Source organism: Diadema antillarum, unplaced genomic scaffold (assembly GCF_040938485.1).
Source record: "Diadema antillarum isolate AM-2024a unplaced genomic scaffold, OU_Dant_1.0 seq00000486_RagTag, whole genome shotgun sequence".
NCBI lineage: Eukaryota > Metazoa > Echinodermata > Echinoidea > Diadematoida > Diadematidae > Diadema > Diadema antillarum.
Window position 1 is genome coordinate 764,992 of NW_027271449.1, and position 16,792 is coordinate 781,783.

Here is a 16,792-nt window from a genome sequence, read left to right on the forward strand (position 1 = left end):
CAGCAAATCTAACGTTCGATAATGATGATGATGACACTTCAATATGAAATTACGTAGTGAAATATTTCCAAACACTGAGATCGGGAAATCCGGTTTTTACCTCTGTAAGCATTCAATGATTGATACAAGCCTCAATATGACATAGCGTTTTCAACACAATATCAGATACATTGATAGCATGTATAATACACAATAATGATCACGACGGGGATATTTTCAAATTAACAGCACTACACTGTTAACATTGCCTTTGAAGTATGGCCTTCATTTTCCTCAAAGAATGTTGGGAGTTTTATACAAATAGAATCAAATTGACACTTTGAATTGTTTTGTGAAGGGTGCTTACCCTTGGGAGAAACTTCGCAGACGACATTGAGGCTCAGATCGCAGACTTTTGCCTCGATCTCTCCGGACCGTGTGAGAGCTGCACAATCCAGCATCCCGTTGCCAGGGGAACCAGGAGCCCACAGACTCGTCTGCCAGTCGTTTGGTGCCGTGCAATCTACCCACCTCCAGTCACCCTCCACGGAAATGTCGGAATAACCTTGGCATTTGAGGTAATGAGACAGTTTCGTTTTGGAAATGGAACAGACAGACAGAAAGGGAGAGAGAGGGAGAGAGAGAGAGAGAGAGAGAGGGGGGGGGGGCAAAGGAAGAGTGAGAGAGAGAGAGAATTACCAAAATAATGGAAATGCCATGCTTCAACTTGACAAATTATGTCAGTGCTTATCAGTATATGGAAAAGGGAAAGGAATTGGAAGTAATGTAGCCACAACCACAACACATTTTAGCCGTATTTGAAACGTTATTGGACAGTCCCAAGATGATATATCATCACTAACCCCGAACTTACACACATACACACACACGCACACACACATCCCATATGCACACAAAGTACAATGTACTACAATTACGTTCAAATCACATACCTATCCACCAGGCACCGGTGTCGCTGCTGGCGTTGATTCGGTCCATGATGTAAGCCAGCTCGGCCTCATCGCTCACAATGGCCAAGTCCGAGTCGGTGGCCCCCATACATATGGAGCGACCGTAGTGCCAGAAGTCGTCGTCGTCGTCGATAAAGCGATAACACCTGCCGTTCGGGGCGAGTTCGTAGTTACTTGGACAGGGGACTGCGATGTTTGACAGAAATTCAGTGTAAAGCAAGATTACCGTGGTTACAGTTTTTTCGGACCTTTGTACTTTTCCCGTTTCTTCACAAATATGTGTATACATAATGTACATGTAAGTATTTGTGTAATATAATATAAATACGTATATACACATTTATGTATGTACCTTATCAGAGCTCAATAGCCATGGCTGACAGCATGTAATCACTGAAGTCATTTAAACTATCATCGTTCATCACAAACGAAAAATTAGGAAACTAAATGTCACGTTTTAAACATGCTAAACATAATGACGAAAAAATGATGATCAGCGTAAGTTAGTACTATTACGGGTATTAACGGCTTTCTATTCCGCAGATTTGATACCAGTTAGTACTTACGGGTCTTGGCCACGGCTGGTCCTACGGGGCTCAACTCGATGTCTTTGCTTAGATAGGCAGCGACGCGTATTTCGTATTCGGTGTCGACAGGCAGCCCGCTGACCAACGCGCTTGAAGTGTCTCCACCATACACCGTGACTGCCAACCGGACAGGAAATTGTAATTACGATTTATATACCATTTTTTCCCACTCACATGTACTAGTATTCACACTCGCTTGCACTTTCAATGTGGAACGGTCTTTTTTTTTCAGTGGGTCAATTTGCTTATCAAAGAAACGCTGGAAATATTTGCTTTTTTGATTTTTTTTTTCTGAGCATTCATTACTGAAGTAATAAACTAGTAACTTTCTGTAATAACGGCAAAATGAAGCACTCTTAAGTGATAAATAATATAAGTAAATAAGCAACAAAAAAAAGCAATAGCGACGGCAAGCTAAAACCATGCAGGTGTTTCAAAAACTCTTCTACGACAAACGTTCATCAATTATCAAAGCATTTTTATGGAATTATTATCAAACAATGGGCGGGAGAAAATCATATTCATGTAAAACACCAATTCATCTGTTTTATTATTTTTTTTTTTTACTCTAAGCTAATAATACATTTTAGTTCATAAAAAATGATCGTCAATCCACTTTTACCCGGTACGTGACAATGATAAGAATCAAATACTCACTCGACTTCCTCGTTGAAATATCGCCGGCGATGTTGTAATAAATGCGGTAAGCAACCACGTCGCAGCTGGTCGGGGAAACTGTCCACGTGACCTGGACTCCGTACGACGTTCCCATGGCAACGACGTCTTGCACATTCGCATCGTCTTGGCTGAACCCTTGGTAAGATGAGAGGGGATTAATCATTACACTTCGCTTTGGAATATAATCTCTCCCCACGCAGTTTCACTTCCATTCTCTGGCTTAGAGAAGACTTCATTGTTTGTTTGTTTGTTTCTTTCTTTCTTTCTTTCTTTGTTTGTTTGTTTGTTTGTTTGTTTGTTTGTTTGTTTGTTTGTTTGTTTGTTTCTTTCTTTCTTTCTTTCTTTCTTTCTTTCTTTCTTTCTTTCTTTCTTTCTTTCTTTGTAATACAAAGTCTGTAAATCCAAGGATGACTTTAAGTGGAAATAAAGTGAAATGAAAAATAAAATGAAAAGATAGCAGTGCAAGAGTTTTCTCTCAATATTACTGTAAAAGTGTAAACCCTGATCAGTGACGAGCCTATCACCAATTGGCCTTTCCTCTATTGGCAGCTGTTGATAACTACGTGATAAAGCCACATTAAAGGGATGGTACAGTATTGGTGGAGATGAGAATTGGGCTTTTAACTTTTTGCGAGATACCAAGAAAACACTTATGAAATAGTACAGAGCATACCGTTTTAAGAGGAATTCAGTTTATTTGATGAAAATCGGGTTTGGAAAGACTGAAACATCCAAAAACAAAGTAAAACAAAGCGACCATAATAAAAGGTGGGTCCCACACCTTATTGAAATCGCTCTGTTTTGGATATCTCAGCCATTTCAAAATCAATTTTCATCAAATTAGCGTTGAATTCCTCATGGAATTACATGCTTTTTTCATATTTCATAAGAGGTTTCTCATTATATAACTCACCAAAAAATGTTAGAAACCATAAATTAGGTCTCAATCAAAACTATACGATCCCTTTAGGGCAAACATGAAAAATTTTACTCCTCACAGGATTCAACCATTAATTTGCGGGGATGGAGGAGAGGGACAGACAGATAGATTGTTAGATAGACGGACAAACGGATAGACAGGCAGACGGGGGAAAACGCAAAGAAAGGGGAAAGAGTGAGAGAAAACGGATTGGGAAGGGAATGAATTAAACTGTATACCATTTAGCTCAATTAGGGTGTACGCTTTTATCAGTAAAATGAGATACCTTTTGGTGAAACTTCACACAAGAAGCTAATGGAGGTGTCACACACAATGGATGTGATTTGCCCATCCGGCTGAAGAGCTGCACAGTCCAGACGACCGTTGCCAGGGTTACCGGGTGCCCAGAGTTCGTTCTGCCAATCAGATGACTCGGTGCAATCAAGCCATCGCCAGTCACCCTCGTTTGCTTGGTCGGAGTACCCTGCGATCGCAGACAATTTTCGTGGTAACATTGCAACAGGACATTGGCTCTTCAAAATAGTAGTTTGATTGACAGTGTGTTTATTCAAAACTGGTAATCTAGCTATAACGGCAATAATATCTATAATTTTGTTGAAAGGCAAAGAAAATAAGACATGGGTCAATAAGACAATTGGTTGAATTTACTTGCCGAGATACTGAAAGTTTCATATATTTATTCTATGCATATACATGATTGTGTATGCGGTTACGTCCATTAGATATCTAAAAGCGTTGTCATCTTCATACTTCCTGGTTGTAGATGACGGACTTATGCAACATTTACTTAGTTCATTCCATCAATTTTATCTTCATTATGAAATCTGCAAATGTCCCAACATCCCATATCTCTCAGTACAGGTAGCGGCCAACATTAGCACCACACAGGTTTTAAATCACAGAAGCAATTGGTATTTTAATTTTGAATTCACTACCACATAACTAAGATGATGAGCACTTCACTGAAATGCATGCATGCTATAACAAGTATAACAGGTATTCCACGTCACCCACCCCCCCCCCCCCCCCCCCCATTAAAAAAAAAGAAAAGGAGGGAAAAGTGTACTTTACCTATCCACCACATCATATTCGGGTCCAAGGTTGATGTGACGTTGAGTAGGTAGTCGAGTTCTTCCTGATCGCTGATGATGGCGAGATCGGAGTCCAGTTCGTCGTCGCAATAGCGCCGACCAGTTGGCCACCAGTATCCGTACTCGGGGTTAACAAACTGGTAGCACCTGTGGTTGGGACCCTCTTCAAAGCCATCCGGGCAGGGTACTGGATCGAACGAACAAAAGGCATAATGTGGTATTACGCTTTAAATAACGGGAAGAGTTGACACATTGTGGGCAATCTGGTGGGAGTCGGGCGACTTTGAATATTTCTACAGATAAATGGCGCTATATGAATGCTGTTTCATCATCATCATCATCATCATCACCATCATCATCAAGAGTTCTACATACTGCTGGGTGTGTGAACATTCTGTTGAATATTTTTTTCTTCTATCAGTTTATTCATTTCTAATAGATTTACCTCTAACTCTATTAAGTACACATTTGTAATATTCTCTGTGATACCCCTAGTTCCAGTGAGCAATAAGTGCATTTTTAGAGCCCATGACCATTTTTTTTTCTTTTCTACAAAATTTCACAGAATCTTTATCTTTGATACATGTATAGTTTTCGAGGTGAGAGCTCGCACTTTTACGGGCTGGTGTAAGAATGTTTAGTAATTACCTCTACCGAATCAGTATTTCACTACAAGTTGCACTATAATATTGCAGGACAAACATATGAATGCATACTATCACTACGGTATTTCACAGTCTACACCAGTCTAGCATTTCATTTGGGCTTGAAGGCGAGCTTTACAGCTCCCTGAATGAGAACTTTACAAATGGTCTGCGATCATTTGATCATCTTCATCCAATCACTGACATCTGGCATTTGACTAACTCAGAAGCAAAAGAAATATTTATAATATTTTCTTCCAAGGACCACTGGGACACGTTGCGAGCCATGCCCAGACATTTGTCTCATAATAGCATGACGAATGGTAGCTTATATTTCACATCGCCTTTTATGGCCGACAATGGCAACATGTAGCTTCGTTGATGACTTTTAATTTCGATGAAATGCCGTTGAGGTCACGAATAAACTCACGAGTGGTTGCGGAGACTTGTTCGACCGGATACAGCTCGTAGTCCTGACTGAGTACAGCTGCCACTGTGACGTTGTACGTGGTGTTAAGCATCAAGCCTCTGATTGAAGCGCCATCTACGTCACCGCCGTACACAACCACTGTAAAGAGGTGATCAGTGGCAACATTATTTTGATTAACTGTAATTCGTAACTCAAAAATGCATACACATTTCAGGGAAGAAATCTAGAGGACGGCACAAGCTATAGAGAGAAAGAGAGAGGCAGGCATATCAACAGACTTATGAAGTGTAAGGGAATTGGCTTTAAAGGGGATGGTTAGTAACTGATCACTGGGAATCAGTGGGGATGCTGTATGGGGATTATTGTTCCAATACTTGTGGGATTCATTTAAGAGTACATTATATATCTATTGTTGTGTGAAAATTATTTGCTTCAGAATGGTCTCATATTCAAGTAATGTGCAGTTTAATCGCCCGTCCCTGTACAGACACGCTAACCTGGAAACATTAAACTGCACATAACTTGAATACGAGACCATTCTGAAGCAAACAATTTTCACACAACGATAATGTACTCTAAAATAAATCCAACAAGGATTGGAGCAATCATCCCCCAGCATTCCCACTGATTCCCACTGATCAGTTACAGACATTCCCTTTAATTACTTCATAATTATACTTCAGGTACATTGCATTTCAGAAGGCAGTAAATGCACAGAAAGACTTGAGGTACAAACCGGATCGACCTTACATAATTGATCTTAAAAAGCGAACCTATCAGACAAAATATGGTGATGAACACTCCTTACAAACTTCCTACCAAATTCCTAATCACATTTTCAGTATGATTTAAGTGCAAAGGACTAGAACGCACATAATTATTATAGCAGTCAAAAAAAAGAACTGAAAGAGAAGGTGTCTATCTTTTTTCAATGGTAGTTATTATCAGTGGTAATTATCAATGGTAGTCAGTCATTTTTTATCAATGGTAGACTTATCCAGAACTCAGTAAATTCATGTAATCATTTACGTCGTGATTTTACGAGGCTACAGTTGAATTAATTTGTCCTGCTTCCCAGTATTGATAGATTATCATAGTCATTCGACTGAGTTCTCCCCTGTGGACAAATAGATAACCCTGGGCACAAAGTACTGAAAAACACAGTCTTACTAAACTGATCACGAGCGTCAACTTCGTCCAGCGTGTACGTCACTTTGTAGCCGATAACGTCACAACTGGTAGGAGAAACCGTCCATGTGGCCTGGATGCCGTAGGAAATGCCAGACGCGGACAAATCGCGCGGGTTGGCGTCAAGCAGGCTGAAATCTGACATAGAGCGAGTATAGGGTGCAACAGCAATGTTGGACTTTGAGTTAAAGAAAAACAAGGAGTATGACTAGTTACTATTAGTAGAAATGTGTAGGTCATCGACGACGCACAAAATAGCAAAACACACACACATACACACAACAAAACAAACGAACAAGCAGCAAGTGAAAATGTAAAGTTTGCGTTTCTTGATTGATTGTAATGCAAACAGGTTATATGGGCAATTTCTGTTTATCTTCAATCCACAGCATTTACAAATTACTCTCTGGGACAGCACCTTGAAGCCTGAGGAACTGCGCCAACACGCCCATGGACCTTAAGCGTAATTCGTGATGAACCCATACGACAACATTTAGGGATTCATTTTCTTGGGGGCTTGTCCGGTAATAACTGTCCCAGTGAGACTCTAGAAGGAACCGACAAACCTTTGGGAGATATCTCGCAGATGGCGCTGAGCCTATCGTCACACACTCGGTCCTCCACCAAGCCAGACGGTCGGAGCGCGCCGCAGTCATGGGCTCCGTTGCCAGGGTAACCTGGTGCCCAGAGAGATTTTTGCCACGTGGTTGACGACTGACAATCAACCCACGCCCACTCGCCCTCAACGGACTGGTCGGAGAAACCTGTTTTGAAATAAGCACAGACAAAGGGGGAAAGATAAATGGATAGCAGATATCAAATGCGATATCTTTTGCTATTGACCGTAATCATGATGGCAATGTCCTGGCTGATGATGTCATAATGGTAGCATAATGATAACAAGGTTGTGATGAAATATGTATCTCCATTGATCCTGAAAATGGGTGCGTCCTTTAAAAACGCAAATGAATGTATGTATGGACATCATACTATGCATATAAAAAATAATTGTATTAAGGTATGTATGACGCCAGTTATGTCTCTGGCTGCAATATTGTAGCAACAATAAGCTTTTTTTGTATGTGTACAATACATAAATGCAAGCACAAAAATGTTCAGTGATAATTATGATGTGAGGATATATGTTACTTCAGTTGAAATAAATTCTATGTCACTTTGTGTGTCTCATATAACCCAAGAAGGTTCAGTAATGACATTCAAAATCCTCTTTACCAATCCACCAGGTCATGCTTGCATCGATTTCGGCCGTCCTGTTAAGTAGAAATTCGAGCTCTAAGTCGTCGTTGATGATGACCAGGTCAGAATCGGCCACGTCATAGCAATCTTGTCTACTATACGGCCACCATTCCCCGCGGTCTGGTGGGTTGAGGAAAAGGTAGCATCGGCCGTTTGGTCCTTGCTCGTAGTCTGGATGGCAAGGAGCTGTCAACATGACCGGAAAGGGAAAATGGAAAGGTTGTAGCATTCTGTATCATTTTTGAGTGACACTTTTAAGCTATTACCTCAGCCCGTTACATTTTCGTTGCAGTTTTTTACTCTCTCTCTCTCTCTCTCTCTTTAGCGTTTTTTTTTTCTTGAACTAAGTACTCTATGTGGAGATTGGGAGGGGGAGGAGGGGAGACTACAACGGAAAATGGGCCTGTGTAAACGCATCCATGAGACACCAATTAATGAAAATACCCCTTCTGTTTCTGTCATTTTGCTTCCGAACAAAATTTGAGTGCATCTTGTTTGATGCTGAGTGTTGTGATTGCGTGTGTTGTGATTTTCAATTGAATGCTTTTGAATTGAGAAGCAAAGACTTCTATGTCAAGTCAAAGTCGATATTTGACAAATATAATCATGGTCACCGAGTAGCACATTGCTTAAACCCTCTTATCCATGAGTCGCAAACACTGTAAAATTGTAAAACGCATATTATGACAGAGAAAAATGATTTGAACTGTTATTTCACAAACCGCTATAATCAAAGATAGGACACCTACGTACCCGAACTAACAGTTATAGGTGGTGATTCGTTGAGCTCCACGTCTTTGTTGGTGTAGATGGCGACCGTGACGTCATATGATGTGTTGGCTTGAAGACCTCGTATCACGCCACCCGTTTCCTCACTGCCAGAGACGAACACTGATCGTGGCAAATTGAACAAAAGCGGATACGATTTTCCTTTAGTCCCATAAATTTACAAACTTAGACAGAGACGGGTTTACTTAAAGGGAACGATAGACACGTGATAGACACAGCAGTTCCGGTAGCACGCGGGACTGCTTATCGAACGAAAGAAAGAGAATCTTTCTTTCCACAAACAGAACGCTAGAATTTGTGCCAGTAAGAATCGTTTCCTATAGTTTTTATATCTGCCATTGAATTTGAGAAAAAAATGCAAGTTACGCATAATATTTTTAATAATGCTTGACAAATCTAGGATTGTTCTAGGTTTATCAAAAAGTGAATGAATACACCTGCGTCACATCGATTATTCCAACCCAAGTTTGAGCGACAAATCAGTCATGCCCTGCGACCCCATCATGATTATCCTCGTCTCTAGCACTATCACTACAGTGAAATTAATAAAGGCAAAACCAGACAACAGCGAAATAGCTCAAAATATACCAGACTGTTTATCGACAGCGCCCTCGTCGGCCAGCTCGTAGTAGATCTTGTAGCCCACCGAGTTGCAACTGTTCGGAGGGAGTGTCCACGTGACGTCAATGCTGTAGGTCCCGCCCACACCACTAATGTCTTCGACCACCATGCCATCCAGATCGAAATCTGCACCATACAGACACACGCACACAACGACATTGACAAAAATTAATCTTGTTGTTCTAATGTTTTCTCCCCATCATCCTCCTTCATGGCGTCATACAATTTATAAATTTTCTCTTGCAAAATAGAAAACACTTTGAATTACGAAATTTCATACAGAGAATCGATTGCATATTCCCCAATTCGTAAAGCTTTATATGATCAATTAACTGTTTGACTTCATTGTTGATGCATTTTTCATTTCAGCCAAATCATCATCTCTAATTGATCACACTTAAGTTGGTATTAAAGCATACCAAAGCCAAAAACTGATACGGTTATGACGCAAGAGAACACCGTTGAATTATGTTGTGAAGGAATACAATCTAATAATATAAATAACTTAAAGAAGAGTGATATGATACTGTATCTGGTGACATCATTTTCATTCCGTAATAGGGAATGCTTTCCCGTCGAAAACATAATAAATGTCATATTTTAAGTTGAGAGAAAAAACAAATTGCCGTATTCGACATCAAAAGTTAGTACCTTTAGGCCACAGCTCGCAGATGTAACTGATCCTTCGATCGCAAGGGATGTTGATCAGGTCCCCGCTGGGCTGGAGGGCGACGCACGTGTAGCCCTGGTCGGTCGGGTAATTTGGAGCCCAGAGTGTCTGCTGGTAGGAGTTGGGAGTGGTGCAGTCTACCCATCGCCAGTCGCCCTCAACGGCCAAATCGGACAAACCTAGCGATTCAATAGAGGTCAATTTGGTCTATCGTTGGATGTAGTTCAATCTTGAATCAAATGTGAGAGTTAGGGGATTTTAATTTGTCAGGCATAATAAGCAATCAACCGACAAGTAAATACAGCCCATAAAACTTTACTGAAATTCAGTGTCTTCAAATCAGATGTTTTAAATCTATGCAGAACATTGACAAAATGTTGGGTCCTCAAAATACAATGCCAAATTTATTTTGTCAAAACTTTCAATTCTTCCATTTGTATATTGGTAACCATGGAATCCTTTCTCGGAGTCAGTTTCATTTAAATTGAAGGAATGCAATCTGTTACGTCACAAACTTATGCAAGGTCTCCACAGTATCACTTATTTTGATAGAGTCGACAAGTACAACTCTTCACATCTACTTTGTGATGGTAAGAATAAACTAAAGTAGTTTTTAATAATTCTATTCTTTCTTTTTTTTTTTTTGCTTCCTGTTAAAAGATGAAGACTTATTTAACCTCCCAAAAATTTTCTCTTATTCTGTGAAAAGCTGCGGCGAATGCGTCCCATAAAACCTTATGGTGCTCATATACAGAACTCTGGTAATGCCGTGTGCTTTGGATGCAGGTGTGATAAAGCATGATGTACTCACCCACCCACCACGTCATATCCGGGTTTATTTCCTTGCTCCTATTGAGCAGGAATCCAAACTCGTCCGGGTCGTTGATGATGACCAGATCGGAGTCGACTTCGTTGTCGCACGTGCGACGCCCGGTGGGCCACCACGATCCGTTGTCGAGTATTCTGAACCTATAGCAACGTCCGTTTGGCCCCTCCTCGTAGTTGGTAGGACACTCGGCTGGTTGCGGTAATATTCACGTCGAAATTATTGCAGTCAGAGGGGACAAAGACCTCATTACAATGTGTAATTTTTGTTTCAGTCTTTTTAATTTGCTAGAGGAATATTGCGATAGAATGGCACACTCGAGAACGCAAAAGCACAAAAGCCTGTGCACATCAATACACACTTAAGAAAGGATTCGTCAAGAAACAACAATGACAGATATCTGTGAAACACTGTTCAAATCTGTAAATTGATCATCCCAGCTATAGACTGATAAAGATCTGATTAGTACGAGTTCAGACCGCTTGCTGTTAGATGCCTTGCCATGTAACAAGTAGGTCTACGATTCTTTCCCCTTGCACTTTGCCTCTATGGTCTAGAAAGACATCATTACATTTTCGTGTGTGTGCGTGCGTATAGATGAGATTACAATGTCGTCAGTCATTCTGGCATACTCTTATTTTTTTTTTTTTTTAATGTAGGCATGATCGGTTTGAGTTTGTCTGTAATGGTCGCAGACTCACAAAAAAGTGCGTTCACTTACATGTTGTGGCTGTCAAAGGTTCCGATTCATCGAGTTCCGTGTCCTTACTCGTGTAGATAGCAACCGTGACACTGTAAGACGTGTTCACCCGCAGTCCAGTTACCACTCCACCCGTTGACTCGACACCACTGACAAACACTTTATAGGGAATTATTTGATGAGATGGTGAAACACTGATATCAAAAGTTAACGTTAGAATTTGTGCTTGACTACATGTGGTCTATGTAATAGTCACTGACAGTGTGATTTATACCGTGCTTCGATAACTCTGGGGACTTTTTAACGATATATTCACGTGATCGTCGCTACAAATTCATACATTAAACCGAGACCAATTACAAGATTAGAATAGTTTCAAAAAGGCTTCCAAACGAAGAATGTACAAAACCTTTGTTTTGTTGCTTTAAACAAATGTCACTGAATTTTTTATGCCAACGTACAGGTTATATTTACTCGATGTATTTAATTCCATTACATAAATTCTAAATTTCAGATATGGAAACATCATAAAGAAATATTACTGACTCATTTTCCTTTCTCCTTTCTACTATCCTATCTCTATGCGTGTCATCCCTCCCTCCTATTCTCTTTTCGATGTGTATTATGTGCGGGGGCTGCACGCAAATCAAGCCACGATTATGCTGTAGCCCCACTGTATTATCCATTGTTGTATTACTTATACGTTTTGCTTTACATTGTGTAAAGGCAATGAAGAAAAAATATTCTGTGAACAACTTGTGTCTATGTATGTACATGAATGTGCATGCACAATGATGATACAGAAACCAATAAATCAAATCAAATCAAAATCAAATCAAATCATTTCATTAACTAGAGAATGGACATCTATGCACAAATGTGTGTAATATAGATCTGTGTTGTCATTAAAAAAAAAAAAAGAACATACAGAATAGAGCTCCAATACAGAGAATGTAAATTCGAAAGAGACATATACCGGATCTCTTGATATCTGTGAAATCATCTCCATTTGGCTGGTAATAGATTTTGTAGCCGACGAAATCGCAGTTGGGTTCGGGCACCTCCCACGTCACATTGAGGGAGTACATGCCCCCTGTTACCGCCACATTTTGCACAACCATGGATTCCAAATCAAATCCTGCAGGGGATATAAGAAAAAAACAACAACAACGATTTGTTACCGCATCCAATCACCATTAAATTATTGCTGTCCATTAAGAGTATCTTTTGCTTCTATAACTAGACATCGAGACCAGGTAATGTTGAGGATGCACTTGTTATGTTCTCTGTTTGTTGTTAACTACTTAGTAATCAGTATAAAAGTCATCTACAAACAAATATTTTTCGATTGAGTGATTTCTCACACAGACTATTGAATTGACTTGTGCATAAAATCGAACAAACAAACAAGATCAGCACAAATTGTGTAATCATAATGGCTGTAAAGGCTGGAGCTACACATTGATTGCAAGTATCATGGTAAGTCACAGATGAGCGTAATGTGACAGATTTCGAACCTTTTGGCCACAGCTCGCAGAGGTAGCTGATTCTGCCATCGCAGGGGATGTTGATCAGGTCCCCGCTGGGCTGGAGAGCAGCGCACGTGTAGCCCTGGTCTGTCGGGTAGTTCGGAGCCCAGAGCGTTTCCTGATAGGAGGTGGGCGTGTTGCAATCTACCCATCGCCAGTCGCCCTCAACGGCCAAATCGGACAAACCTGTAAAGAATGATTTCAATATCCATAAAATCCAACATTGAGGAAGCTATACGGAATCTTTGATTCACCAAAGATAGCAATTGTGGTTACCATCAACACCAATGGCAATATGAATACCATAAATTTGGTGTTCTCAGATAAAGTTGTATTCTCTGAGCATATTCGTGTTTGCTTTATTTTTTCTTGACTCTTGGCAATAAGAAATGAGAACCTCGAAAGAAATGAAATCACTGAGGTTTTTCTTTTTTTTTTTCGAACCCTGCATGGCGTCATGATTTCAGCAAAGATAACTATGGTGACGTTCTAGCTGAAAAAAAAAGAAAAACAATGACGATTCAGTTTTTGCCTACTCACCGACCCACCACGTCATGTTCGGGTCGACCTCGCTGCTCCTGTTGACAAGGTAAGCCAGCTCTTCGGCATCGTTAATGATGGCCAGGTCGGAGTTTGCCACGTTGTCGCACGTTCGTCGTCCCGTCGGCCACCACGCCCCGTTGTCGAGAATCCGGAAGCGGTAGCAATGGCCGTTTGGTCCCTCCTCGTAGTTATCTGGACAGATCACTGATGAAAACGCAATTACGCACAGTGGAGCACATGTTCACTGAGAACGCGATCGCAAATAATTATTTAGATAACATCACTACGAATTTTTCTTGCTTAAATCACTTGCAAGCAAATCTTTCCACTTAACATTATCCCATGACATGTAAGGCTACAGCCCCATCATGAAGCCAAAGTTCATCTTTAATTTCTGAAGAAGAAAAAATCCGGTCAAACCATTGTATTATGTTTCAAGAAATCTGTAATAATGAAAAATAATATAGAAGACTTAAAGTTGTTTTGAATGTTCCTTAAAAGAAACAGTTCAATGTAGGCTTGTTCAGTAACAGCTAACATAATGATCGCGTTGATAACCGTTCAAATGGGATGTAATTATGCAATAATCAATGCTAATATCTTTTCAGCATGTACACTGAGGCGTTGGTGTGGCAGTGTATGGTGTCCGATATGAAATCATAATCCACATCATATCACATGACACTCACGTGTCGTGGCTGTTGCAGGTCCCACGGGCGGTAGCTCGGTATCGGTGGTGATGATCGCCGCTACCGTCACCCGGTAGGTTGTGTCTAACGGGAGCTCTTCTATTGACACACCAGCCACGTCACCACCATATACAATCTCTGCTCACAAGGAAAAAAATCAATAAATACAAAATATATGACAAGTAGATGTATAAAGACGACAGTCACCTAATCAATACTTTCACCCTGCTGGAAAGAACACAGTGTCCCACAGTGTGAGAAACACACTGTGAACACAACACAGTGTGAAATCTCTTCACACTGTTAAATTCGAGTGTCCCACAGTGTGAGAAACACACTGTGAACACAACACAGTGTGAAATCTCTTCATACTGTTAAATTCGAGTGTTTTAACAGTTTGAACACAATGTGAGTTACCAATTCACAATGTGAAACAAAGCATTACTGATGTGAACAGTCTGTGAAAACCACACCACAGTGTGAAATCATCTTCACACAGTCGACTATAATGCACACTGTGAACACACTGTGAACACACCGTGGGACACTGTGGTCTTTCCAGTAGGGCAGAGCCATGAAAGTTGAGAGTCTATCATGGTTCTTTCTTCTTCTTCTTGGGTTTTTTTTTTTTTTTTTGGGGGGGGGGGGTGATATAAAAATACTGTAGAAAAGAATAAGCAGGTCTATGAAAAGATGAATATCAAACAATATTATGCCAAACACTGCCAAAAGATCATCAGTAAAATCAGCCTGGAATAAAAGGAACACAAAACACAACAATAAAATGTTTGTCTGTGACTCCAGTCATTATGAGATGACAAATCAAAATTACTGGTGAAAATGTCAGCTCCCTCCTCTGCCAGCTGGTAATCTATTCTGTATCCAGCTACGTCACAGCTTGTCGGCGAAACCGTCCACGTGACCTCCAGTCCTGCTACTACGCCCTCTACGTTGAGATCTTGGACACTCGCGTCTTCGAAGTCGAAATCTGTAAGAATAGCACAGTTTTACGCACAAATGAATTAGAGTTCAAAGTACTATGCAATTGTCATAATTGATGAGCAAATCACATAGACATATAAACGGCCGTGTTTGGTTTATTGCTAAACCATCACGAATGGATGTCAGGCACGACGGTATTACGAATTCACGCCGTTTCGGTTTATAATCATAATGGTATCTTAAATTTTGTTTGAGTCTTCAAGCAGACCACGCCCAGTTTTGGGTGATTAAGCTCTGCAATTAGACCAGTATTTCCTATTGTGAAACAGCTTGCTTTTAGTTAGGCGTCGAAAGAGAAACAAAATAATATTCATATTCACATTCGTACAATAATGCACAATTTTATCAATTTCTCAGCTAAATGCAGATAAATCAACACTTTAGCGGAGACATGGTATCAAAGTTCAAAGTTCAAATTTATTTTCATTTTCATCAAATAAACAGAGAAAATTATATACAATGCATAAGCAGAACATATTTGTAATAATTGCAAAAACGTAAATTAACAAAATACATGTGATGATGAGTAACAAAATGAAGAAAACACAATGTTTTTTTTTTTCCGCTAAAGGGGGGGGGGGGCTGGAGCATGGGTTGGGCCCTTTAGCAGCTAGCTGACTGCGGCATACCTCGTACAGCTATCTCACACACGAAGCTCAGCGGTGTGTCGCACGTTAAATCTACGACATCGCCCGTTGGTCTCAGAGCAGCACAGTCGTGTGCCTCGCTGCCCGGGTAACCGGGGGCCCAGAGCCCTTCCTGCCAGTCGTCTGAGGGTTCGCAGTCCAGCCATCGCCAGTCGCCCTCTACCGATTGATCAGAGTAACCTGATGGAAAAAAGAGAGATGCGGTGAAGAAAAGATTATCATCTCACTTTTAAGATTGTCCAGCATTTAATTTTCGTTTTATTTCATTTGATTACATCTCATCTCATCTCATTTTTCATTATTAAGTTTCCACACAAATTACATTTGTAACACACATTATAAGAGCAATGAGAAATAACAAATATTTGGACATTCAGTGCTTACAGACTTTCATACTGTAACTGTATGATATAGAATGGATTTGAACCGTTCTCATTCACATTCACGTTCGCGTTTAATAATTACGATAATGTATTGGGAAATCTACAAAACCTACATCACTTGTATATTTGCATAAATATTTCTTAACATCTTCAAGAGGGAAAACACTTTGTTTTATAAAGGAAGTCAAAGACCGGAAGACAACATTTTCTTGGTCTAAGGTGCTGCGCCTAATCAGTTTGCCAAAGTGCTCATTGCTTTATAGTGGCAATCCCTGCTCTCTCGCACACACATACTTAATCATAGAAGTCATAATATGATATACACGCTAAATAGATGAACAAAACTGTCTCGCACGCAAGCGCAAATTCATATTTGCACAAGTACATTACCATTCCTAATTTATACGGATACGCACATCATCTACAGTCAACGTGTGTGTAGACATTCAAGATCCAACCCACCTATCCACCACGTCATGTTAGCGTCGATGGCCGACGTCCGGTTCTTCACGAATTCCAGCTCCTCGGCGTCATTGATGACTAGTAGGTCGGAGAACTCGATGTCGCCACAGGAATCCCGGGCCCAGGGCCACCACTCCCCGGGGTCTGGGATGTAGAAGCGGTAGCA